The sequence below is a fragment of the Canis aureus genome, chromosome 30, assembly GCF_053574225.1.
Source record: "Canis aureus isolate CA01 chromosome 30, VMU_Caureus_v.1.0, whole genome shotgun sequence".
Lineage (NCBI taxonomy): Eukaryota > Metazoa > Chordata > Mammalia > Carnivora > Canidae > Canis > Canis aureus.
Genome location: NC_135640.1, coordinates 31,665,864 through 31,693,863, shown reverse-complemented (window position 1 = coordinate 31,693,863; position 28,000 = coordinate 31,665,864). Strand labels below are relative to the sequence as shown.

The window sequence follows — 28,000 nt, the reverse complement described above, 5'->3', positions numbered from 1 at the left end:
TGTGGCACCTGCAAGGCCTTCGTAGCCACTTGGTAGCATGGTGTGTCCAGAAGGGATGTACCCTTTGTGCAGTGGTCCATGAGCCACATGTTACCTGGTCCTGATGTTCTTCACTCAAGGCAGTAAAGCCTTCAGAGGTCCTGAGCTACACCATGATCTCGGGGCAAAATTGAGAAGATGGAGTTTGAGATGGGACCTCCCCTCTCCACTGTGTCTCCAAGGCCCTGATCCTGCGCACGGGGAGGTGCAGCAAGACTCAAATGCCTCTCTTCAAAACCAAGTCTTCTGCTTCTGTCCTGAGCCTTTCTCTATGAGGGAACCAGGCAGCTTTCTCTCCTCCCTCTCTCTCTCTCTCTCTCTCTCTCTCTTTCCATCACTCCTTCCTACAAGTAATAACCCCAAACACCTAGGGACAGCAAACCAAAAGTCCCCAGGCAATTGGCAAGATAATCCATTTAAAATGTTAGTTTGTGTTTGTGCTTCTTTTTTTTTAAATTTTTATTTTTATTGAGTATAATTAACATACAGTTCCATTAGTTGCAAGTATACAACATAATGATTCAACAATTCCATACAGTGCTCAGTGCTCACCACAGTGTGGTCACCATCAGTCACCAAACAATGTTTTTATGGTCTAATTGACTGTATTCCCCATGCTATACTTTTCATCTCCGTGACTTATTTATTCTGTAGCTGGAAGTTCATGTCTCTTAAAACCCTTTATCTGTTTCACCCATTCTCCCACCCACCTCCCCCTCTAGCAACCACCTGTTTGTTCTCTGTATTTCTCTGTATTCAGAGTCTTGGTGGTTTGTATATTACCTGTTACCCCCATTTCCAGCAGGTGGCCAGGTTTTGTAATTCTTCACCAGAAAAGCAAGCTGGGGCCCAGGGAAGGTGAGTGAGGGCATCCCCCGAGCCACAGACAACACCTAACACAAAAGGTTGATCACTGTCCCTAAACTCTTGACATCTTGTCCAGAGCCTTTCCAGTGGTGGATCAGAATCCCACTAGAGTCCCCACAGGCACTCGGGTTTCCACAGCAACTGCAGCACTGTCCTCGGCTGTCCAGGCCCATGCCTCACAATGTCAGAAAAGCAGGCTGACTGTCAGCAGGGCGGCGGGTGTCCTGTGACAGTGGGGAGGGAGAGCCAAGGCATCGCCTGAAGGGTTGGGATGACAGCATGAGGGCCAGAGCAGTGTCTCTGCAAGTTCAGCTGCTGCTAAAAATGGCAGCGGAGACAAGGTTTGCAAAGTAGAAGGACATTCAGATGGAGACTGGCCTCCTCCCCCTTCCCTGGGGCCTGTGAGCTGTCTGTGAGCTGCATCCGGCTGGTGCCATTCTGGGCAGCCTGACATTCCTCATCTGTGCCTCTCACTGGGCCTCCTAAGGAGATGGACAGATGAGCAGATGGGTGAGGGCAGCAGCAGGGGCACAGGTAATAGAGGGAAGGAACAGGAGACAAGAGAGAGGAAGGGAAAGAAGCAAGAGAAGGTATTGGGGAGGGCAGGAAAAACAAGAAAGGAAGGAAGAATGGAGGAAGGGAACGGGGGTGGGGTGGGGGAGTCCTATTAACTCAGTTTAGGGGCTCAGGCATTTCCAACTCAAATTCCTTCTAATCCCAGTTGTTAGGGGTTAAATTATAACACTCATCCTCACCACCACCACCACCAAAAAAAGAGAAGGATATGTTGCTGTCCTAATCCTGAGTTCCTCAGAATGTGACTTGATCTGGAAATAAAACCATTGCAGATGTAAGATACCATAGAGTCCACTTACTCCAATACGACTGTTCTTTTTTTTTAAATTCAGGTATAATTAATATACAGTGTCATTAGTTTTAGGTGTAAAACATAACAATTCAACAACTCTATATATTACTCAGCTCTCATCTTAATAAGTGCACTTTTAATCCCCATCACCTGTTTCACCCACCCACCCCGACCTCTCCTCTGGTTACCTCCAGCTTGTTCTCTAGAGTTAAAAGTCTGTTTTTTTTTTTTTTTTCTGTTTGTTTGTTTGTCTCCATTTTCTTTATTTGTGTTTCTTAAATTCTGCATATGAATGAAATCAGTATGGTATTTGTCTTTCTCTGACTGACTTATTTCACTTCCCTTTATGCCCTCTAGTTCCATCCATCCATTCATATTGTTGCAGATAACAACATAGGTGTTTCTTTAAAAAAACACAGAGACAAGGGGAGAAGGCCAGGTGAAGAAGGAGACAGAGATTGGAATGACACTGCCACGAGCCAAGAGATGTCTGGAGCCACCAAGAGCTGGAAGAGGTGAAGAAAGATCCTTCCCCTACAGATTTTGTAGAGAGCGTGGCTCTGCTGACAGCTTTGGGCTTCTAGCATCCAGAACTGTGAGACAATAGATTTCTGTTGCTCTGAGCCACGCAGTTTATTGTACTTGGTCACAGCAGCTCTAGAAAACTGGAACAAGAGATTCTGGAATGAGGATGGGGAGCCCTTGAAGAAGGTGACCCACAATGGAGCTGACTGATTCTGGTCAAAGGTAGGTGGCTCCATGGGGGTTGAGTTGCCATGGAGAGGGCCCTTGGTGAAGAGCCTAGGGCAAGGAGATTGGCAGGTGATGGGACATTCACAGCTCATGAGGCTGGAGTAGTCAGCAGAAGATGATTCTTGCTGCAGGATGACTCCTGGACACTAGAACAGTGCCCCTTGTAGTGGCCGTGTTTTCAGACTCCTTTAAACTCCCCTCCACGTGTCTACCCACATTACCTCTACTGAAAGCTCTCATCTTCCCCTATAGATCTTTTGTGCCCAGATCTGGAAAATCCTTGGTGGGCATTAAAATCAGAATACATCAAAGTCCACAGGGGGTGAGAAATACAAGCTCTTGTTTCTAGGGCATTCCTACCTAGGGGAACAGGGAGGGTTCTTCTTCAGAAAAGTGTACTTGCTTCTTGCAAGAGAAGGAGTGCCTGTATTCCAGCCTGGGAATGATTTTCCTACTCACCCCTCTCCGCCCCCAAGGGCCAAGTGACATATCTAAAAAGAAAGGTTTGCAAGGAAGGGAGGAAGAAGAAGCAGGTGGTCTGCTTCTTGCAAATCATCCACAAAAATTGTGTCTCTCTTCAACCTGTGGTCAGGAAAATGATCACAGGTTGAAAATCCTTGAAATTTCATCTGGGTGAGAGCTCTGACTTCAGGGTTTTTCAATGTCCTTCACTTTAACAGACCCTGCTTTTAAAATGGGTTTAAAATGAAAACCTTTCTGAGTAAGTGAAATTGGCAGGGGGTTGGGAGGTATGGCAGCAAAGGGGACCCGGGATTCTGAGCCTTCCACATGCCAGGACAAAACAGGGTATTGTCATTCTTTCTCCATCAGAAATATTTATGCTACAAAATGTTGTTAATTCTACAAGAAGTATTAACCAAGCTTAGTAGAGCGTTCTCCATAAAAACTGATTTAGGAGGGCTTTTCTCAAAAAGCCGGTCTCACCACAGATCAACTGAATCTGATTCCTTGGACAACAGAGAAAAGGGACCTGATGTTTTCTCAAAGATCTTCAAGCGATGCTAGTGCACTGTGAAGTAAAGACCAATGGTCTGAGGTCTGTAGACAGAAAGCTAAAGAGAGGAAGAGCTCTTACTCAACAACATGATACCTGATGGAAAGGAAATACAGACCCCACACTTCCCAGGTGGAAAGGGTATTCAACTATCCTGAACTCCAGGTTTCCTTTTTCTTTTTTTTCCTTATAGCTTGTGCATCAATAGTCTCCCTGGTTACACAGGGCTGAAAGATTGGAAGGGATGGTCCCTTAGTTTGCAGCACAGCGCTTACTGAATGGGAGCAAGTTGGCCCACGAAGCTTCATGGAGACAGTTGTTTTTCCACATGTACAATAAACCTGATGATGCACCTAAGGCTCATTCTGCAGCTTAGAAACTGAGAATATCCTCTAAACCAAACCCCAAACCAAATAAGTTTAACTTGCAGAAGCCCTGAGCCCTTCAATGACCATAAACATCATTTACCCTGTCCAAGGGTGCCTATCTTATTAGCAATGGGTCTGGGATTCACATGTATGACTCAGTCTCCTTGCCCTGTCTCATAGCAAGGAGGGGGAACAAGAGTTGAAAAGTCAGACGGCAACAAAAAATAATTCAAAAGGATCCTAGACATTAATGTAAAATGCAAAACCATAAAACTAAGAGCTAACATAGGCAAAAGCTGACATGATTTAAGGTATAGCGATGCCTCTTTAGATATGACGCCAAAGGCACAATTCATGGAAGAAAGACTTGAGAAGCTGACCTCATTAAAATGAGAACTTCTGTTCTACAAAACATAGTAACAAAAGAATTAGAAGATAAGCCACAGACTATGGAAAGGAGTAAAGGATATTGTAGGGTCCTCACCACCAAATAAATAAAGATTTTCTTAACCAGAGCACATACAGAACAGATGGAAGTCTGGTCCAGAAAGTTGGAATAACCTGATCAGGACTCTATGATCTGTCTCCTCAGCTGTGCTCTTGGCCTTCACAGGAACTGCCCTAGTTTGGATCCTTAAGCCTCTGGACTATTTCACCTATGCCATAATTGGTCTCCTTAGCTCCTGTATCGTTTCCATATAATATTCTATATCACCTGCAATATTCTAAAATTGCATTAAAAATGCAAATCTAATTATGTCATTTCCCTGCTTAAACTTCTTTGATGGCTTCTCACAGCCTAGAAAACCAGGTCCAATCCGCTTAGCAAAGCACTGGAATCCTGGTCAACTTTTAACTCTCATCCTCCATTGCCCCTACATCATTACCCTAATAAGCTCTAGGCAGATGAAGACATTAGCAATTCTCAAAATGCTACAACCTCACACTTCATTACCTTTGTATGTGATGCTTACCCTGCATGTGAAGGCTCATCCCTGCTTTGTCCTTCTGCTGAGTGGATTCAGCTCAGTCTTCAAGGACTGAGGCTCAAGATGTAGCTCCAGTGTCCCATATGTGGGAAGCTAAGCTTCTTTGAGCCCCTGGGCAAGGTCAATCACACTGGGAATGGAGAGAAGTTAGCAGACCTTGGAATCAGACACATCTGGCTGCAAGAGCCCACCTTGGCCACTTACCAGCTGGGTGAACCTGGGCAATTTCTTATGCCTCATTTTTCTTAGCAGGACAGAGCTAATTATACCTCCAACATAACATTATTATAAAAATTAAATATGATAATATATATAATTCCTGACACATAAAAGATATTCAGCTCATGGAACTATCATTAAAATGATTACTCTGTGTGAGTTAGGGTAAAGCTAAATTGCTATAACAGAAATACTCTCAAAACATCTAGAGAAAAGAAATGACCTTTGCTTAATAGGGATTTTGGTAATGTGGGTGCAATGTTTGTCAAAATTCAACAATTATAATTATACAATAACAGTTTGTGCCTTTCATTGTATATGAAGTTTTCTTCAAGAGAAAAAGAATTATTAAATTCTAGTTAATAATACACATGCTGAAGTACTTAGAAGTCTGCAATATACTGTGAATTATGTTCAAAAAGAAGGACTGATGGCTGATCGATGAAAAGATGGGTAAAAAGATGGATAGATTTGGAATAATGAAGACAAATATAGTGAAATGTTAGTGGAAGAATCCAGACTGGGAGCAGATGAATGTCCATTGTATAATTCCTTTAGCTTTTCTATGTGTTTCGAAATTTTCATAATAAAAATAAACAGACTCCATCACAAAATGGTTTTAAAACTATAGTTGTTTTTTTTCCCCCTTCAAGTAACAGAACCAAAGTGAGTGTGCCAAGTGTGTGGGCAGTTCTGTTCCATCTGCTCCTTCAGGGGTGCCAGGCTGCTGGGCAGCAACTCAATCTCTTCCAGGTTGTCTAGTCATTGCTCCATCATTCCCGAGATCCAAGGACGTCGTCTTCATTTGTGGCCAAAGTGGGACCGCTGTGTCTCGGTTTCAGGAGGGAGAAAGAGTGAAGGAGGTATGTTCACCTCTTAAAGCCTAGACCCAGGTGTAGACAGCGTGACTTCTGTGTATATTCTGTTTTAAGAACTGAGTCATGTGGCCCTATGTGACCAAGAAGGAAGACTAGAAAATATCTAGTTCTAAGCTCAGGAAGAGGCTGAGTTTCTCCCACCCTAGGCTCTGTGAGAACATTCAGGAGGCCATTTATTCTGAATTATAGTCATTTGGAATCCCCAGTGGACTGCTTTAGGACACAGTATTTTACATATCTTGAAATTTCCAAAACTAAACATGGGGCCTGACATGACATAGGTCTTAAAGAAATGTTTGCTGAATAAAAGAGTTTGTGGAATAATAAATAGAAGAGTTAATAGTACAAGGTGAAGAGTTAATAGTGCCTTCTTGGACCATACATTTCCCAGGATGTACCTACTTTTATCTGTGGAAAGCAAGCCATCTCTTGATCTATAATACGCCAACTCATTCAGGGGCACTGAGGTGGCTCAGTGTGTTAAGTGCCTGCCTTCGGCTTAGATCATGATCCTGGGGTCCTGGGACCAAGCCCTGTGGTGGGCTCCCTGCTCAGCAGAGAGTCTGCTTCTCCACTTTCTATCAGGCTCTCTCAAATAAATAAATAAAATCTTTTAAAAAATATGCCAGCTCATTCAAGTCAAGCAATTCTTTATTAATTTCAGCCTCCCTCCTATCTTTTCTCCTCCCTCAAGTTTTATCTTCATGAGAGACAAGAATTACTATTTTCCAAGTTTACCCAACAATATTAGATGACCTGGAAGGAAAATATTTAAACTAAGAATAGAAATGATTTTCCACATTATTAAAGCACTTAAGTAACACCAGTTTCAATTAAAATAATGTGAAATGACATAGGAAAATTGTCTTCCCATTACAATTGACCCATAAGATGTCTATTTGGTTACCATTTTTAAAAAATTTATGTAAGTACTTGGAAGTAATATAATTGTTTTTCTTCCACTATATTCTGTAATTCTGTCATTAATTTATATGGGGCTCTTTGCCCATTGATTCAAATTATTGTGGTTTTACTGCACTTCTCCAGCATTTAATCTGAGACTTAAAGAAACATAATACTGTTGTAGATGGCTTTTTGCTCAAGTGTTAATTGGATCACCATTGAAAAAAATAGAATAGGAAATCTAATGTTCTCTCTTGCATATGATGGATTTGTCTTATAAAAGCTGCAGGATTGTCTTTTCCAATTCTCATGTCATTTCTTTTTGTACAATTCAGGGACTTCCTGCTTTTTTGCATTTACATCAAGACCGCCACATGTAGTTCTGTGATAAGTCATGAATTTCCTACATTCTTTTGGCTAGATCTCCTTGTGTCTGTATTTTGGAGTTTATCTGAGCAAGTTGGTGTGATATGCAAATGTTGGCATGAAGATATGGTAAATTCTGATGGTTCAGGAATTGATTGTTAGAAGGAGAATCTTATTTGGATAGGTATGAGCCTGGGGTGTGTGCCTGACCAAAAAAGGCAGTAATACAGAAATGGGAGATATTTTTATAAGAAGATAAATAGAAAGAGGGATGGTTTGAGAATGAGGCAGGGATGCCTGCAAAAGTCAGTGGTATTAGGAGACTGTTCTAAGCATGGGGTAACTTTGAAAACACCTGTTAATCAGGATGAGAATAATAATGCAATGTCCTCAAGGTTTGGGATGAAGATATTTGTTGCTTCTCATGGGAGTTCTGGCCAGGTAGGTTAATGCTGGTGTTCCACTTTTAGAGTTGCAAAGTTCAGGGTCCCCAAGACCACCCTCAGTTTTAGTAATTTGTGACAAGACTTTACAGAACTCAGAAAAGCCAAACGCTCTTGGTTATGGTTTATTACAGCAAAGGATATTGATTAAAATCAGCCAAGGGAAGAGGTGTATAGGCCAGGGTCCAGGAGTCATCAGACATGAGTTGTGCCTAGAACACCTTTCTCCAGGATACAATATTTTGTGTGGTGACAAGCAACAGATTATTACTAACCAGGGAAGTTCAAGACTTACTGTCTAGAGTTTTAATTGGGACTCATCCACATGTCTGAACTTTGTCTCCAGCTAGTCCAGACATCAAATTAATACCATATGGTCCGAGACCCTCTACTATAAATCACATCATTAACAAAGACCCTCTGGCATGGCTCAAGGCCCCCAGGTAAACAAAATCACTCTTATCAGTCAGGTCGTTCCAAGGACTTAGAGGTTATCTTCCAGGGGCTGAGGGCAAAGGCCAAACATTTATTTGACAAGGTAAATCTTATATTGCACACAGGTGTCTTTCTTGATCAAGGAGGCCTATCATTTGATCCCCAGGGAAGATCAAAGGATATAATATGTGTCAGAGGATCAGATAGAAACTCAGCTGTTCTTTATCCAAGGGGAAATCTCAGGATTATAACAGGAGATAAAGCCCCAAAACCTGGATAGGGAAATGAGCAGACATGATGGCGGCAGGAAGGTGGTCATACCCAGGGCTGAGAAACCAGGAGCTTCTTCTTATCGGGTGCTTATCCTATGATCCTTGGATGGATCTCTCTAATAAAAAAAAATCCAAGACTAGAGTGGCCCAACTGGAAAAAACTTTTTAAAAATCCAATGAAATAAGTATTTGGATTCACATTAGTTATGACAACTAATTTGAGCACCTGAAAGTTTCCAAGTTATATATAGCTTGACCTGTTTGTGGACCAGATAATTATATCCATAATAACTGACACTCCATGTGTGCTGATGGTCAGGCACAGAGCCGGGGTGTGGGGACAGATTATAGACTTCAAATGGTACACAAAGAGCACAAGCTTCCTTTCTCATTGGGGTGGGAAGCAAGAGTGACCACAGGAGAGTCCACGAGTCTTCAAGAAGATTGTTCACAAGCCCATGAATAGCAGATTCATGCCTATCCTGCCAAGAAAAAAATCCAATTCATAACCAAACTCCTCCCTTACCTCTCAGACCAGGTCATATTGGGTTTAAATGGGAGTGTCGAGTGTCTCTAGTGTCTAGTGTCTCTAGAAATCACATGGAGGATCCTTATATAAAGACTTTGGCAGAACCTGTAGCCAACACATTTATTTAATCAATCAATCAATCTGTATTTAATATCTATTGAACACCTTCTATGTGTTCATGGCAATAGATTGAGTTTCAGGGATATCACCTTAAAGCTTACCCTTACTCCCACTCTTAAGGAACATATGTATTGGGAATGCCTGGGTGGCTCAGTGTTTGAGTGTCTGCCTTTGGCTTAGGTCATGATCCCGGGGTCCTGGGATCAAGTCCCACAATCGGGCTCCCCACAAAGAGTCTGCTTCTCCCTCTGCCTGTCTCTGCTTCTCTCTGTGTGTCTCTCATGAACAAATAAATAAAATCTTTAAAAAAAAGGAACATATGTATTGAACATTCACTAAATCCTAGGAGTACATTCTCTTATTTGTCTGGGGTCTATATAGATTATGTGTGGTGTCACACATGAAAGGTGAAAGGTAGTAGTTAGGATCTAGTTGTCTCTTTACTTCCTCTTCCTGGATCCCATGGATTTTAGAGCTTTGGAGAAGTTCTAGAAGCCCTGGTGAAAATGCTAGTATGGGTGATCAAGAACAGGGTTGAAAAAATCAGCATTATAGCCAGTACTAAAGTAACAACTAGAGACTACTCTGATTGTAGGGTTCATCCCATACAAGTTGTTAAATATTTTGAATATCATCCTGGCTGGATCCTCTCCTCGTCTTTCCCTTTCCCAATGCTTTTTCTTCTCAAAGAGGAATATGATCTTCCTGATGGACAAAGATGGCCTCAGAGGACACTTTCTGGAAACTTCCACTTCTCTTCTTGGATGATAATTCTGCACACACACACAGACCCCGTCTGTGTCCTAAAGGGGTCAAGACCTTGGATTGACAAGACCTAAGGATTCACCTCTGGACAATAGGCAAATCTTCAGAATCATTTCACTGGTTCATTCTACCCCAGGGCACAGTGTGGTGTTTGGTTCTGACAGGGCTCTATTGTGTATGAGAAACTGTTCTGAAATCTCCTGACAAGAAACTAAGTCATATTACATTGCACTGTATGGGAAATCCACACCATTTCTCTCTCCCTAGCGAGGTAATCACTGCCAATTCACGGTGCTATTGTGAAAATGAGTCATTTGGGGGCATGCCAAAATGGCCAAAGAAAGGAGGACAGCAAATTGGCCCAATGGATTTGGTGGCATTAAATAACACAGATTTAAACACGATCTACTTTGTGTTGTCGTGTCTTTAATCCTTGCTGAGAATGCTGACCAAAGAAAGACATTACCTCGATTTGTGACATTTGGTCCTGTGGTTATATTCCCTTTAAGATTTCTTATTTGTCACTGGATAATATATACACATGTTTAAAAACTCAAAATGGTACGAAAATGTTCCCATTAAGAAGTCATGTTCCTAATCTCTTCACATCCACCCTCCTCCAACAGGTAACCACTTTTGTATCATTTCATATTTCGTTATGCAAATTCAAGTGGTGAACCTTCCTCTTTAAGTTAGGAGGATCCTACTTTAGACGCTAGAGCTCGCTTCCCCACTACAAGCTCATCGTAATAGATGCATTCCCAGCCTTCCCAGCACCTGTGGTGACGACATATGATCTAGGCTCAGTCAATCAAAAGCACTGTCTCCATATCTTGAATCAGAAGGTGGTGGCATAGCAAAGCAAGCATGGGGGAGAATTTTTTTTACATCTCATTTCCAGACACGGTGGTGCTAGTGGTTCAAACTGCAGCTTCTTGGATGGATCCAGGGCCTGTGGGGTCAATATGCATATGAAGGCATTTGCAGAACCAGATTACAGTAAGTCTAATGACTTAAATTTCCGGGCTCCTCACCTGAATGAGCCTCTTCCTAGGACCAAAAGGGGGTTCCTGCAATCTATTCACTGTTTTTATAGAATCTGCAAAAGCAAGCTATTTTAACTGTAATTGGTTAAGACCACTGATCCCTTCCGCTCCAAATACCCATTTGTCACACTTCCTTTTGTTTTGCATGGTGTCAGAGAGGCTGCCACATTTTGGGGAACAAGCTAAAGGGAATCTGGGTTAGGATACATCTAGTTTGGGTTTAGTGTGACACATTTATGTGCTTCATAATTACCTCCATAGTCTTTGCTAGCCACCCTAAGGTCAGAATGCTGCCAGGAACATTTCTACCACCCAGTGCCCATTCACTGAGCCTCACGAGATGAAAGGGCAGGGCCAGCTTTTATACTGAAGTATGGATATGTCTTTAGAGCCAAGCCCTGGGATTATGTAGAGAGTGGAGGACAGCAAGATTCAAAATGCACAGAGCCAGAAGCCGGTCTAGGAAAATTCTCCTAAACCTTCATGGCACAGATGAAACTCAATAGATTTTCCCAAATCTGACAACAATCCCACAACTTTTCATGATGTGGCCAGTGATGGCTGTGAACTGAAAGGAACTTTTAAAAATTATAAGTAATATAAGACAAATTTGGATCTCAACCAGGCGACCACGTTTACATCTGATGGAATAAAAGTGGCACTTTGTCTGTGAGGTCTTCCTCTCTAAACCTACCATCCTGGACTCACCAGGAGAAAAATATTAGACAAACCCATATTGAGGGACATTCTACAAAATCTCTGACCAGTAGTCCTCAAAACTGTCAAGGTTACCAAAAACAAGGAAAATCTGAGAAACTCAGGGTCCGGCAAAGCCCAAGGACACATGATGGCAAAATATAATGTGTTATCCTGGGTGACACCCTAGAACAGAAAAAGGAAATTAGGGAAAAGCTAATGAAATTCAAATAAGTGCAGAGTTCAGTAAATAGTAATGTATCAGTCAGTGTTGTTTCATTAGTGGCAACAAATGTAAATGGTGGAAAATGGGTGAGAGGTCACAGGAATTCTTTGTATTCTCTTCACAACCGCCCTATAAATCTAAAACTACTCTATATTAAAAAGACCACCTTAAAAAGACATTTAAATCAGCCATGCTAAAAGAACAAGTGACTTATCTCTTCTTTCTATGGAAAATATTATACAATTAGGTTTCATAACCCTGTTCTTCAACAACCAAAAAGGAAATGGAGAAGTCTATTGCAGCAGTATGTCAAGCAAAAAATTGAAAATATTAGAATACTATGTAGTATTTCTAAATTTTGTGACATTTATGGTATTTATTTTTCCCCTCATCCTACATATTTACTTTTGTGCCTAATTTTCTGTTTATGATTTTATATCTTTTTAACCGAGAGAAAAGATGATCTCAAGTGGCCTGTGGGCCCAAAGCCCCTGGATTTTAATATTAAATATTTTAATATTAAATTTAAATATGACTCCAACAAATCCCTTTTTTGCACAAATTATCCATGGGTTATTTCTGCTGCCTGTAAATAAGAATTTGACAAAAAGGTTGAGCATCTTTTAAGACAGTGCTTCTAAGCCCTGGTTACACATTAGAGTCCTCTGGAGTGGGAGGGGGTGGGGGGGTTAAAATATACTGATGCTCAATCTCAGAACAATTAAGCCAGCATCTCCAGGCATCAGTAGCATTTCAGACTCCGCAGATAATTCTAATATTGAGTCAGGGTTGCAAACCATTGAACAGAGTCTGGTCTCCAAGTGCTTCAAATCAGGGATTTATACTATGAGTCCTGATTTTGTGCCCATGGTGTCCTAGGCATGAGGGATGCATAGAAGTATGAAATAGACCATCAAGGAGCTTTCTGTCTGGACATCCTACACTGGCATTGAGTATCTGTTTTTTTCTTGAAGGAGAGGCTGAAAAGAAAATTGAGTTCAGACTGCCTGCAGAGAGTAACATATGAAATGTGTCCAGGATAACTGTGCTTTGCTTTATCACATCTAAAGGGTGTTGAGAGTTTCTGAAAGAGTGTTCTACGGATTCTCAGAAGCGTCCAACGAATTTGCGTCTATGAAGAACCTGCCATCACATCTCTTAGATTTGACATTAATGAGGGAAAAGTCAATCTCACATGGCCTGTGGGCCCAGAGCCCCTGCCCTCATGGAAAAGAAAAGCAAATGTACTAGCATCCCACCAGCAACTGTGGGTGTTGGGAAAACATAAAGGAAAAAATAAATCTGCTCACAATGGCAATAAAAATAAACTACCGAGGGGGGAAAGTATTTGGGAGCTAGGATCAGAATACCACAAAATTTTACTGAATAAAACTCACTTTATAAGTAGAAAGAACAGAGTTGGGAAAGCTTACCACTGAAAAATTATTTATTCGTCCCAAACTAACTGCATTACTCATTAGAACTTTAGCCTCTATCTCAATAAAGTTATTTTTGGAATTTGACAATGATTTCCAAGTTGATTTAACAGAATGTGTGAAATGGGTCTTTTTTTTTTTTTTTTTAAGAAGGAAGGGAACTTGTTTTGTCAGATATTAAAACAGATTTTTAAAGTGACAAAGATATAAAAGGCCTGACACTTAGAAACCAATAAATAAAGAGTAGAATAAAAACCAAAGAAACAGCTCTGCTTATATATAAGAAATCAGGAGGTAAAATAAAAATAGTGTTCCAATCAGTGGGGAAGGACGAATCACTCGATACATGATTTTGAAATAACTGGCTAACCATGTGGAAAAAATCAAGCCAGACCCCCTCCTCGTAACACCCATGGTAATAATGTGCATATGGGTTATATATTTTTTAAACGCATAAAAGTCTTAGAAGGAAAAAGAGGTAAGATTTTATGTAAAGTTGCAATAGGAAAAATGTTCTAAGCATAACAGCAAAGGGAAAAAAATCAATAAAACAACATATTGGGAGAAATGATTTTAAAAAATATTTTACTCTTATAAATCTAAAAATAGCATGAAAGGTAAATTACATCTGGGAAAACAGCTGTAACATACGACAAACACAGGGCTTAATATACTTAAAACACAAAGAAAGTGGACAGACAGTAGGAAAGAGGCAAATGGTTCAGCATAAAATAAACAGGAGAGAATAAGAAATACTCTTATAGTAAATAGAAATAGCCAAGTAATGTATGAGAAAAAGGGTTCGGCCTCCTTAGTCAATAGAATATATATGAAAACCAAGAGAAACCACTTTTTGCGTAACTGGGTTTAACAAACAGAATATGAAGCTAAGTTTTCAGCCCCCAAAATACAAACTGATGTGCCATTTCTGGAAGACAACTTAGCAGTAGGGCTTCAAAACCTGGCAAAGATGCATATCCTTTGGCTCAACCATCTCCTTTTGGGGGAGTCATTCTAAAAAATGATGGCACCAAAAGCACAAAGAGATAAAATTAAGTACGTGTCTAGATGTTAGCAAAGCAAAGCAACCTTCTTTCTTTTGAGAGTTACTTATTTGATGTTTCAAAAAAGTACTAGAGTCATCATCATAGACAAACCAGGATCTTGTGGAGCCTCCTTTATAGTTTACGATTGTTTTTATTTACTAATTTGAATTGGACAAGGGAACAGGGTGGGAAAACCCATGAATACTTTTTTTTTTTTTTTTTTTTTACTGTTTCAGTTATGTTGAGATGTCAACTACACTCTATAAAATGTTCAACTATGGCTCTTCACATCACCAGCACTTTTCCTGGAAAGACTTTTTTTGATACCCATGAGCAATATCCTATAGATTATTATTATTTTTCCCGAAAAATATGTTTTTTAGCCTTGTAGTCTGACATATTATATTGTTCTTTTATCCTTGTTTTTTTAAGTTCAAAATGCTTGCTTTTCATGGAAGAACAAATTGTGCATTTCTGGAGGGCCCTTATAAATGATTTAAAATCATTGTTTAGCAAAGATTTAGTGTAATCATGGTTACAGAGCTAATATTGATTTGTTTGCTTTGCTGCTTGACCTCAGCTAAGATTTCTTGTGGAGGAAGACAGAAGGGGCTAGTGTGGGGAGAGGCCTTGGCCAGAGGGTCTCTGGAATCCGAGGGTCTCTGGGTTTGGGGTATGTGGAGATAATGAAGGACAAAGCATGGCAGGCAGAAACCAGTGACCTCTCATCCTAGGAGAAGTCACAGTATGGAGGGCAGAACACAGGAGATTTACCTTCCTTCCCTCTGTGACTTTGACCTTGGCCTGCCCCTTTCCTCTTCAGAGGGTTCAGAACATGGCAGAGAGCCAGCCCAGAAAGCATGCGGCAAAGGACGTTCATCCAGTAAGAAGTGGAATCCAGTGAAATAGCAAGGCTTGGCTAACATTTCCTAGTTTTCCTATCACTTCCCAAGGGTTTCCTCACTTCACACCCTACTTTTCTGAACTTCACTTGGAGGAGGAGGAAGACAAAAGGAGCCTCTGCTTTGACCCCAGATTGGAGTGCGTGGTGTCTGGGAGACGACACCAACGTGGGCCCCCTGCTTGCTGTCTACACATCCAGTGTTGGCCACTGCCAACTGAGTGTGCTCCACACTGTGTGTTATCCTCAAGAATCCCCCTGCAGGTACTGTGAGGCCCACACCCAGGCTGGGGGAGCCCTGAGCAGCTGAGTCACCTGTCCTTGGTCACCAGCCTCGCTGGCTCTGCCCAGCTCACCTCACTCCTCTGAGCATCCAGTTGAGGCCTGTCCACTCTCACGTGACTGCTTACAACTTCCCATTCTGTGGAGGCCAAGGATATCCCTCAAGTTCTTGGAGTGGACTACAAAGACAAAATACCATTGGGATCTTCCAGCCCCAGCCCAGGGCACCTCTCACACTCCACCGGGCCTTAGACATGCGCAGCTTGGTCTGTGTTACAATGACCAGAACCATGGGGACCTCCCCTCCTTCCACATGGCCTCTGGGGCTGCTCAGGTTGAGGGATCTCCCCGGAAGTTCTGGAAGCAGCCGGAGAACTGAGATCAGCCCCTCTAGGATAGTCCTAATGGGTGTGCAGGGGAGTTGGAGGCCTCTGCAGACCTCAGCTAATTTTGCGGATGTCTCTAGCACCTTCTTGGGAAAAGTCTCAGGAGCAATCACATCCTTCAAGCAGAGGAAGGATGAGGGCTGATGTTTACTAGGTTTTCTCTCACAAAGGTGATCGACTTGGCAACAGCTGAGGGCAAGGAGTCTAACCACTCATGGGGCAGCTGAAGGACCCTGGAATCAGGCTGGTCCAGTCCCCTCAGTAAAGGGTGGAATGGACACTTAGAAGCAGCTTTTTGTTTTTTGGGGTTTTTTTGTACATAAAAACCCTTTATTGATATTTTAGGAGGGAAGAATGGATAACATCCTCCACCCCAATTAGATGGCCCCTAATCCTGTGTGGCTGGTGTTTTTAGAAAAGGGGGAAATCGGGACAAAGACACGCATGCATGCACCTGCACAGGAGGAACATTATGTCAAGGTGAAGGCAGAGATGGAGAGGGGCACACGTCCACAAGCCCAGAAACACCCAATAGGGCCAGCAAGCCACCAGAAGCCAGGAGAGAGGCCTGGAACAGATTTGCCCTCACAGCCCTCAGGAGGAAGCAACCATGCTGACACTTGATTTCAGGCTTCCAGCCTCCAAGACTGTCCAACCATCAATCTCCGTTGTGCAAGCTCCCCAGGGTGTGGGACTGTGTGATGGCAGCCCGAGCAGGCCGAAATGTCACCCCAGAGCTCCTTTCCTCGCCGCCAGTGGGACAGGCACATGCTCTTCTCTGGGGACAGTGGCCTATTTTGTACCTCATTACATGAGTGCAGGCAGGAGTCCGGCAGCCAAAGGGTTGCTTGCTGGAGACAAAGTCCTTCTCAAAATGTTCCGAAATGGAGCAGCTGTCTGCTCCAAGCCTCCTGGTGGAAACTAGCCCTCCTGGGCCCTGGGAGCCTGAGCTCTGGTGTAGGTTTAAATTACTGCCACATCGGAGGAGTGTGGCCTTTTCCCGGTCAGTGGTCAGAGCCCTTCTGCTCAGATCAAAGCACCCACAGGGCCACGAGGACAAAGCAAGGAAATAGAGAAAGAGACATCCAGAAGGGCTGGAAAGCCATGAAAGCACCCCCGCCCCCCACTAGCTCTGCCAGACTCCAAATGACCTGCTTTTAGGACGGGGCTCCCCTTTATCCAGACAATGGCTTAATTCAAGCCAGTTGGCTTCCCTCCTTGGCCCAGGGCTATGCCAACAGTGTGTAGGCTGAATGCACCTTCAAAAACCAGAGACTATAGACCTAAGCATCATGGTGTTGAGCCCTGGGGGAGGACCCAGGCGGAGAGACCCTTGGCTCCAGCATTAATCGCTCACTGATGCCTTAGTAATAAACAGCATCCTTCCAGCACTTACTCTGCATCAGGCACAATGGGCATTTCCTGTGTTTTATGCCTTTTTCATCTTTCAATCGTTCTGGAGGTAGGTTCTTTCATGGTCTCATCTTACCCATAAGGAAACTGAGGTGCAGAGGGTTGAGGGATTTGCTCAAGACCACTGAGCAAATAGATGGTGGACCCAAGCCACTGTGCCGAACAGCTTCCACCTCTGCTGTGTCCTATTCACTTGGGGCAGACAGGGGATGGGGCGGGGGGAGGACTGGGAGGGGCTCCTGATGTTCTGAAGACCCAGTATTGGCATTTTGTGTCCCTCTGGAGGCCACTGGCCCTGCAGAACGTAAAATCACACCCTACGGAGGTCGAGACTCATCCAGTCCCCATTTGTCTCACAAAGAGGCTGAGGTCTAGTGAGGTGACTGACTGGCCCCAAATCCCAGAGCAAATTAGTGGTGAACCAGGCCAAGAGCATCTGTCCTGGTTTCCCAACCAGCGATGTTTGTTAAATACTATGTTCTGTCTTAACGAGAGGGAGTGCTCCTCTTCCACAGTCTGGCAGATTCATAAAGGATGCCGAACAACCCATTCTGGTCACTAAGACGGTGATGTACTTGGTTGGCTTTGCAATGACAGATCTTTCATGGAAGTTTGAAAAGCAGGGCAGATACTGTGACTTCCAATTGGGACAAGCATTCAGCCCTTTGTAGGCAGACTCCCTTGAGGAAGACCAAATGTAGGTTGAAATATCCCAAGACCATATTCTAGATGTGGAGTTGAGTGAACTAACCTTTTGCTAAAAGTCCACCAGTCCTCCTATATTTATTGTACCGATCACTGATTAATGTCAGCTGAAGAGAAGGGAATCACAACACCATGTTCAGAGATAGCTCAGAGAGCAGATATCAACTGTTGGTGGTTCTTGAGACACACCTACAAAATCTGTCCATCCATCTGTACATCCACCCATCCAACCATCTATCTGTCCATCTATTAGCCCATCTGTTCATCCATCCATCCATCCATCCATCCATCCATCCATCTATCCCCCTACCCATCCATCTATCCCCCATCCATCCATCTATTCCCCCATCCATCCATCTATCCACCCATCCATCCATCAATTTACTGGGTCCTTACTTTGTGCAAAATATTCTGCTAGACCTTTGGATTTACAAAAGAACAGACAAGTTCCTTTCCTCAGAAAAGCTTGGATTCTAGTAGAGTCAGATTGGAAACCTGTAATTATAATTCCATGTATTCAGAAAGGGAAATAGCCAAAGGGCTGAGGAGGCTGGAGAGAGTTTCTTGGAGGGAGTAATGGTTAATTGAGTAAGAATTTGCTAGGTAGAAAATGGTGGAGAGGGAGCACGTTCCAGTTAGAGAGGCAAGGATGAGCAATAGGGTGGTGTGGCTTTGGCAGGTAATGATCATGACCCTTGCATTAGTTGAACTTCGAATTGTGTTTGCAAGGTACAGTGTTGACAACTCCTGTCTCGATCAATTCTCCAGCAACCCTATAAGGTAGGGGAGGGCGATGCCAGGAAAGGAAATGTGACATTTGTTCGGGGTAGTGGCACAGCACTAAACAGCTAACATCTGTCGATATTAGCTCACTATGTACCAAGCTCCCACAAGAAATCCATGAGACATTGGCTCTACTTCCTGGACTAGAAAACTGAGATTTAGAGAGGTTCCTGAACTCACCCAGGGTCACACTAGCTGGCGGCAGAGATCTGAACTGGACCTTCAGAGCCCAGTCCAGGTTACACACATCCATGGTCTCTCCAGGTGATGGGACAGGATGAGCTTGGATGATGGCATTGGTAGGAATCCCAGTACTGGAGTCAAAGCCTTGAGTCTTCACTCCCTTTTCTACTAAATGTTCCCACGAGTTGCTGTCAAAGCAGCAGACAGGCTGCCCCACAGAGATGGGAGTCGGGAAATCTGCATCAACAGAACACTGTAGGAAGGGGCCTGTGCCTCCTTGTCTTCATGTTTTATGACCACCACCCCCTGCTTGCGTCCTCCCAATGCCCCCAGTCACCCACCCAGTATCCTGATCGCTTTCTTCCCAGTGAAGACTAACAAAGTTCCAATGAAATGTGAGGTCAAAAAAAAAAAAAATGAGGTCAGCCCCATTCGTCATTCTCAAATGCAGGCAAACGAGGTCTGGTGAGGCTTGTCAGAGGGAGGGAACCCCCAGAGCTGGTGGTGGTTATAGGGTCAGTGCCTGATGGTGGGTCTTGGGTTCTTTTCTATCTTACTTACATTTTGCTTTGTAAAATGGGTCTGCAGGTCAGTATCAAACTGTGAAGCCACCAGAATATTAAGACCAAGATATTCATATATCTCTTGATAGTAAGCATTTTGCACTTCAACAGGCATGGCTAGGCCAGGTCACTAGTCTTGTCAAGAGACCCAGAGGCTAAAAAATGGACCCCCTACTCCCAGCTTTGGAACTTGAGGAACTGATGGTAAAAGTCCTGAGGGTGGAGAATGGACCTTGGTCTGATCTAGAGGCTTAGAGGCCATTCTGGCAAACGATTTCTCAAAGGATTACCTGCGGCAGAATTGCTCTAAAGGATGGTTAAAATGCAGGATTCTGGATGCAGACACAGAGACATGGAATTTGGGGAGATGGGCCTCTGAGAATCTACATTTTTAACAAATTCTATCCCCCGCCATGCCTCCCACACTGGCCACAGTGACACTGCTCCCGGGTGACTGTTTATCCCCAGCTCACTATTTTGACTTCACATCTCTCCTCCTAGGGGCCAGGAGCTCTGAGCATGGGATGGGGATAAGTGGATGACATTTGATAACAGATAGATCATTCATTTATTACAGAGCAATGTCGTCCACATGGATTGCTGGATTCTTTAGGATGTGTATAGGGTTCTTCAAAGAAGTAGAACCAATAGGATATACATACAGATGGATGGATGGATGGTTGGATGGATGGATGGATGGATGGATGGATGGATGGATACATAGATACATAGATGCTATCTTTCTAAAGAGATTTATTTAAAGGAATATGCTCATGCAATTATAGGGGCTGTCAAGTCCAAAATTTGTAGATTAGGCTGAAAGACTAGCCAAGGGGACACATGAAAACTAACCATCAGAGGACGCTTCTTAATCGATTTAATCTACCTACCCAAGGTAGACCTGTAGGGAAAGAACACTTGTTGCATAACACGCAGTAGCATAATTCTACAGTTTATGGCAACAGCTGACTTCAAAGAGAAAAGCACCCCACATCTGCTGCCAGATAGAATCTGTGTAAGCTAGTCAAGGCAGAGGGTCACCTCACTAATAAGAATCCCGGGTTCAGCAAGCAGGGGCCTTTCATAATCCCAAGGGGGTTTCCCCTCTCATCTTGCCTCCTGGCAGCCAATGCTCTGATCTCAAAATGAGCACTTTAATTAAGGTGAGTGTTTATAAGAACCAAGGAAAAGTAAAGCCTGTGCCTTAATTACTTGGTCTCCAACCAAATAATTTTCCCTTGTATTCTTTCTTTCTTACCAAGAATTTTTAAACAGACGAGCAGAGGGCGGGAGCGGGGGTGTGGTTGAGAGAAAGTTAATGAGTTCATTAGGTTGTGATTCTCAACATGGGTCTGTAAGTTCCCTGGGAACCCCTGTTATTATTACTTATAAACTGGGTGTGTGTGTTTGCATGCGAGTGTCATTTTTTATGTGAAGACAGTCCACACTTTAATCAGATTCTCAAAAGGGTAAGTGACTCCCCAATAGGTTAAGAACCTCCTTACAGAGTTTGGGAAGATAATAGCACCTCGTTTAGAGAACAGTGAGGTGGGTGATCAGCCAAGAGCCACTAAAATGCAATTTTTAGAAAATAAACTTTCCCTTTGAAGAGCAGATTTAGGTTTGCAGCAAAAATGAGTAGGAGGTACGGAGATTTTCCATACACCCTCTGCCTTCTGCCTCCATGCCCCCTCCACCATCAGCACCCCCCGCTGAAGGGACCTTTGTTATTATCCATAAAGCTGCATGGACACATTATAATCACCCGGTGTCTGCAGTACACCGTAGGGCTTGCTCTTGGTGTTGTACATTCTGTGTGTTAGGACAAATGTGTAATGACATGTATCCATCATTAAAATATCACACAAGGGCACCTGGGTGGCTCAGTCAGTTGAGCACCTGACTCTTGATCTCAGCTCAGGTCATGAGGTCAAGGTCATGAGATTGAGCCCCACGTAGGGCTCCATGCTCAGAAGTCTGCTTGAGGTTCTCTCTCCCCCTTTCCTTCTCTCTCTGCCCCTGCACCTTGCCCTCACACACACACTCTCAAAAGTAATAAATACATAAATCTTTAAAAAAAAAATACACAGTCATTTCACTGCCCTAAAACTCCTCTGTGCTTCACATACTTACCCTGTCTTCCCTCCAAACCCTGGCAACCACTGATCTATTTACCGTCTCCATGGTTTTGCCTTTTCCAGAATGTCATATACTTGGAATCATACAGTGTGTAGCCTTTCCAGAATCGCTTCTTTCACTTCGTAATGTGCATTTAAGGTTCCTTCATGTCTTTTCCTGGCTTGATAGCTCATTTCTTTTAAGCGCTGAATGATACTCCATTGTCTGGATGGACACTCACCTGCTGAAGGACATCTTGGTTGCTTCTGAGTTTTAACAATTAGGCATAAACTGGCATGTGCGTGTTTTTGTGAGGACATACGTTTTCAGTCCCTCTGGGGAAACATCAAGGAGCATGATGGCTGAATCAATATGAATATTATAGATTAACGAGATTTTCTTTAAGCTTTGACTTGCAATAGAGCAGCAATCAGCCCAGTGGACTGAAAGTAGATTGCCCATTCCTGAGAGTGGAGAAGCTTCTCTGTATGAGACAGTAGGTTCTCAGACTGTCTGGGCAGAGGGTTCTGAAGCTTTGTGACCCAGGTTCAAATCACGCCTCTGGCACTTATGGGCTGTGTGACCTGTGCGAGTTACCCACCTTCTCTGTGCCGGTGTCCCCTGGTGTAAGGTGGGAACAATACTAGTGGCACCTGCCTCGTCGGGCTGGGAGGTCTATGTGAGTCTGCACATGGAAAGGGCTTAAAGCAGTTCTTTGCACAGCATAAATGTTAGATGCGACCCATTTGGTGGGCAGTGGGTGGTGGTCCGTGGGTGGGCCTAGGAATCTGCATTTTCCACAAGCTCTCCTGGAGATTCCATCTGCAGGCACACGTAACCGCATCACTGTGAACACAGGACTAAACCCAATGTGCCTGTTCAGGGCACGGGCCCTGTTTTGTATGTCAGCACCCAGGGTGCACGAGGGCAGGATGCAATCCAGTGTCTCCTGGCAATGCGGTGGGAACCAAGGATGAGCAGAGCATGCCCACAGAGACACGGGGCATGCCGGCAGTTCCCTCTGGCCCTGCTCGGGGCCGCACAAAAGGCCAGTGCCTGCTGTCTCTGCTGGAGAGCACTTTCCCAGCTGCCACCTCCCGGCCTCTTCTCCCCAGACACCACAAGTCAGCCAGACCCAGGCCCCTCCCACGAAGACAAGCCACACAAATGCCATCAGTGGAGAGCCAGGTGCACAGGAAGCAGCACCTCGGTCCCCAGGCCAGGAAGAGTGTCACCAGTGTCTGGGCAGCCACTGCCCTGTTGGTGACACAGCAGGAAGGCCAAACGTGGGTCCAAGGTGGAGGTTTGCCGCAAGGACAGTCATAGGGGGCAAGAAGGAGAGCATGGCCACACTGGCAGTGGATTAACCCAAAGGTAAAGAAACAAGGTCTTCACCCATTCAAAGGGACCGCCTTTGGCTCAGCATTGCTTTGAAAACAGGGCCCGCGTCCACATGTGGACATCAAGTGGCTCCCACTGTGAGGGGGAGGTGCCCCAGAGGGCCTGGGACCACCGCAGAGAAGCAAGCTGCGGGTCCTGGTGCTAGCAACCATCATGACTACAATCTGAGGCACCTGGTAGTGTGCCTCAGACCTGAGGACATGCTGGACCTGCTACAAGGACCCCATACACCAGCCTTGGTGATGGAGGGCGAAGAGCTCCCAAGGCCGGGAATGGGGACTTGGAGCAGAAAGGCAGCTCTCCATTGGCTAGCTGTGTGACTGTGCTAGTTTCTTAATTTCTCTGATTCTCAATTTCCCAGTCTGTAATACGGGAATAACACAAGGAGTTCCTGCCTCCATCAGCTGCTGTTTAGGGTTAAGTGAAAAGATGCACATGAAGCACCAAGAAGGCACCTGGGTGGCTCAGTCGGTTAGGCATCTCCTTCGGCTCAGGTCATGATCCTGGGGGTCCTGGAATCGAGCCCCACGCCAGGCTCCCTGCTCAGCAGGGAGTCCACTTCTCCCTCTCCCACTCCCTCTACTTGTGCTCTCAGTCTCTCTAACAAATAAATAAAATATTAAAAAAAAAAAAAAGCACCAAGCAGAGTGCCTGGCACCCCAGGCACCCAATGGCAGCTGCTGGCACAGTGTCATTGTTATTATTATTCCTCGTAGGCTCACCCTGAGGGCTGTGCTCCCCTGGCCGGGTCAGGGGGAGGAAGAGGAACGGAGAGGTAGGCAGAGACACTCTTGAACAACGAGACCTGGCCTCGTTGAAAGGACAATGCTTCAAAAACGTGCTTGCAGCGTGGGTGGCTCAGCGGTTTAGCGCTGCCTTCAGCCCAGGGCGTGATCCTGGAGACCCAGGATCGAGTCCTGCGTCAGGCTCCCTGCAGGGAGCCTGCTTCTCCCCCTGCCTGTGTCTCTGCCTCTCTCTCTGTGCCTTTCATGAATAAATAAGTAAAATCTTTAAAAACAAAACAATAAAACCAAAACATGCTTGCATTTGTTTCCCTTTAGGGACAGAACCAAACACTTTAGGGACAGAACCAAACCGCAAGTGGCCTTCCGCATGATCTTGGAAATGCAGCCATACCACTGAGCAATAGAAACATCAAAACTTTCCTCAGACATTCTTGCAGGCAGACTGTCTGCAGAAGACAAGGAAGGGTCTTCAGTGAAAAATAAAATCCTTTACTCAAAACATCAATAATAATTCTACTGAGAGAGGAAAATAGTGTGGAAATAAAAGCAAAGTCCCTCAAGGCTTCTTGTAATCCTAATGTGCCAATCTTTGCACAAACCACCTCTACCCTGGCACGTCATCTATGTACGCTGCCAGAGCTTAGAGATAAAGAGCCACCGCACCCAGTGATCTATCTAATATGGTTGCATCCCTCTGGGCACCAAAAGGAGGACCCAAAACATCTCATACAAATGTCATCATGTTGCAAATGTAGATGTGGAATGTGGAGGAGCTATGTGTAGGGGGTAAGGATACGCAGACACATTGGTGGGTGCAGGCAAGCAGCAAGAGAACAGAAAGGAAAGAGAAAAACCCCTAATGGGAAAGGGCTGATGTATGGTGCATGTTTGGGGGAAAATGTTGGGTCATGATGCACTGACCCATCATGATTGGGGACCATGAACCTGCGGGGGGAGACTGAGGCAGAAGAACAGATTGCCTCGGGGTTGACTCCCAGGGCTGCCATTTCCCACAGGTGATCTTGAGCAAGTGCCTCCTTAACCTGGCAATTTCTATATTATAGAAATATAATAATTGATGAATTATTGATGAATTGATGAATTATGTTTCTAAAATAATTGATGAAGCAGGGCACCTGTGTGGCTCAGGGTTGAGCATCTGCCTTCGGCTCGGGTCATGATCTCGGGGTCCTGGGATCAAGCCCCACATCGGGCTTCCTGCTCATCAGAAAGCCTGTTTCTCCCTCTCCCTCTGCCCCTCTTCCAGCTGGTGCTCTCTCTCTCTCAAATACATAAATAAAATCTTTAAAAAATAATTGAAGCATGTTTATAATTATTATAATATTTATACATATATGAATAGAAATATATATACTTAAAAACGTCTGAGCTCCTGTCTCCAATGCACTTTGGAAAGGCTGGCTGGGTAAGCACTGGTAGGTTGCACGGTGGGTATAGGGTCACAGTCTGGAGCAGACACCCTGCCAGGCCTCCTCTGGCCTGAGTAGTAGTGAAGCGTCTGTTGGCCGCATGTTATTTAGACTCTGAGTTCCTAGGGGCAGGGAGGGGTGGTGAGGGTCCTGGCTGAGGTCTCACATTGTCCACACGGTAAATATTTAGATAAATCAAGTGGCAGAGTGGAAGCCAGCTGGGGGTGCTCACAACTAGTCCATGGAGCGGCCCAAGGCCTGGTCTCCAGGAGGCAGCGATGGATCTCTGGAAATTCCTGGGTAATGGGGTACCCGAGTACCCATATAGGCGAGGGGTCTGGAGGGGAGTCTTCTGGATAGTCAGTGCGGTTCCTCAACAAAGCACACTGGCACACTGGCACCATGTGACTGCCCCACCCGGAGACACCTGGCCCCATACTCAGGCTGGTAGGTCAGTGTAAGCTGGGGTTGTGTCTGAGGCCTCTGAGTGGGGGCCGGAGATGGCCTCTGTCAATGGCTTGTTGACCCTTGTTGGGGACAGGAGTTCTGTGGATGAGGATTTTAGTGCATTTCAGAGGATCACAGGCCCCTGGGGACAAAAGAACCCCCACCTAGGACTTACTGGCAGCTTTGGAGTGTGGCTCAGAGAATCTCTGCCCCCCTCTCCCTCCCTCCTCCCCAGCCTACCCCCTCTGCCCCCCATACTGCAGAGTGGGAGAAAATAATGCCCGCTAAATGTTTGGAAAGGATTAATGCATAAAGCCAGATCAGATGGTTAGCTCTGGGGAGGGGCAAGGGGGATGAAGTTACAGCCTTCATTTCAACCTAGACTGAAATTAATTCCAGATGGCTTAAAGAATTAAATATAAAACATGAAGCCATTAAAAAAGAAACTTCAAAGGTGCTGTGGGGTAGAGGATGAGACCAGAGATGAACCTCCCAAACATGAAAGCCAGGGGAGGAGTCACAAAGAAAAGGCTTGCCAGATTGGAAAACATAAAAACACAAACTTCTCCACATCAAAAAGACACCTAAAGAATCTTAAAGAGCAACTCAGAAAACACTCACAACTTATACAATAGTGTTAATATTATTACTATTTAAAGAGTTCTTACAAAAACAATAAGGAAATGAAAAAAAAAAAGTAAAACAGGGGCAGGGAATGCAAATTTCTATTTCACAGGAGAAATACAAACTTGGAAGTAGCAAAAACAACTGGAAATCAAATAAATATCACATGAACCGGGAATAAAATATCATTTTACTTATCAAAATTAGCAAATTTTTTGAAGATGATATTGCTCTTAGGCGGTGATTATGATCACGCAGGTACATTGTCGTGAATTAGTGCAACTTTTCTGGAAAAGCGAAGCGGCACTACGGATAAAAGATTTTAAGTACACACCTAGTCTTCGAGGGGCATCCCTGCTTTTGGACTTGACTGTAAGGAAATAATAAAAGACATGAAGACATAGAGGAAGCCTTAGATTTAAAGATACTCACTGTAGCATGACTTCCAACAATGGAAACTGGAAGAGGCCCAGATGTGCATTAGGTGGGAATTGGTTTGAAAAAGGCACATCCAGGGATGCCTGGGTGGCTCAGTGGTTGAGGGTCTGCCTTTGGCTCAGGTCGTGATCTCGGGGTCCTGAGATCGAGTCCTGCATCGGACTCCCTGCATGGAGCCTGCTTCTCCCTCTGCCTGTGTCTCTGCCTCTCTTTGTATCTCTCATGAATAAATAAAATCTTTTAATAAAAGAAGAAAGAAAGAGAGAAAAAGAAAGAAAGAAAGAAAGAAAGAAAGAAAGAAAGAAAGAAAGAAAGAAAGAGCAAGGTACATCCAGGGGCACCCAGGTGGCTTAGTAGGTTGAGTGTCTGACTCTTGGTTTTGGCTCAGGTCTTGATCTCGGGGTCCTGGGATTGAGCCCCACCTGGAGCTCTGCATTGAGTCTATTTAAGATTCTCTCTCTCCCCCTATATCTCTCCCCTCCTCAGATAAATAAATAAATCTTAAAACAAAAGGCACATCCATGTGTGGCGGTATCAACCCACCAGTGATACTCCTAACTCAGTGTTTGGTGAATAAAACGATGCGATTTGATATATAAATCATTCCAGTTTTGAAGTCTGTCTCTCTTCTCAATCTCTCTCCCTGCCTCTCTCTGTCTCTCATGTTCTTTCTCTTTCTTCTGTCTCTCTATCTTTCTCTCTGTCTCTCTGTCTCTCTCACACATGACCACAAGGAAAATAACCAAAATATTAATAGAGGTAATCTCTGAAAAGTGCATATAATAATTATACATTTTTGTGCTTTTTTTACAAGATGTAATACTTCTATGATCAGGAAAAACCCACCTTCATATTGTAAAATACACAGTGAGAACGAGGCCCTTCTCATAACCTGCTTAGGTGACCGCCCAGGCTCTGCTAGCTGGCTGCCCCGGAACTCTGACACGCTTGCATGCCCATGGCTCACCTAGATACGGAACACTGTTGGGATCTATTAGGAGACACACAAAAGGGTGACAACCTAAGGATTCTAGGAAATCCTTCCACCAGGAGCTTTAGTGCCAAGTTCCATCCTGAGAGTTACCTGATGAGACTTGTGACCCTGACTGCTGAGAAATGATGGGATGAAGTGCCTCAGGCTGGGGGAGCCACAGTCAGAGCAGCAGTCAGCAACTGTGACCCACAGGCCACTGTGACCCGTAGGCCAAATCCAGCTCACCACCTGTTTTGGTGCAGCCATGAGCTAAGAATAGTTCTTACATTTTAAATATTTATCTAAGTACTTAAATAATATCTTCTAT

At 44.2% G+C, this 28,000-nt stretch overlaps 1 long non-coding RNA gene across 3 annotated transcripts; it reads right to left on the bottom strand.

The window, feature by feature from the left end:
* Window positions 1–28,000, bottom strand: LOC144301837 (uncharacterized). 3 transcript variants are annotated; one of them, XR_013368738.1, is made up of 5 exons: window positions 27,784–28,000; window positions 27,546–27,690; window positions 15,537–15,641; window positions 4,885–5,029; window positions 1–1,733 (listed from the first exon to the last, which is right to left on the bottom strand). It is a non-coding gene; the product is annotated as an uncharacterized LOC144301837 (long non-coding RNA). The 3 variants fall into 3 exon arrangements; XR_013368737.1 differs by lacking the exon at window positions 15,537–15,641 and having other exon boundaries at window positions 1–1,388; window positions 1,662–1,733; window positions 27,784–27,974; XR_013368736.1 differs by lacking the exon at window positions 15,537–15,641 and having other exon boundaries at window positions 27,784–27,946.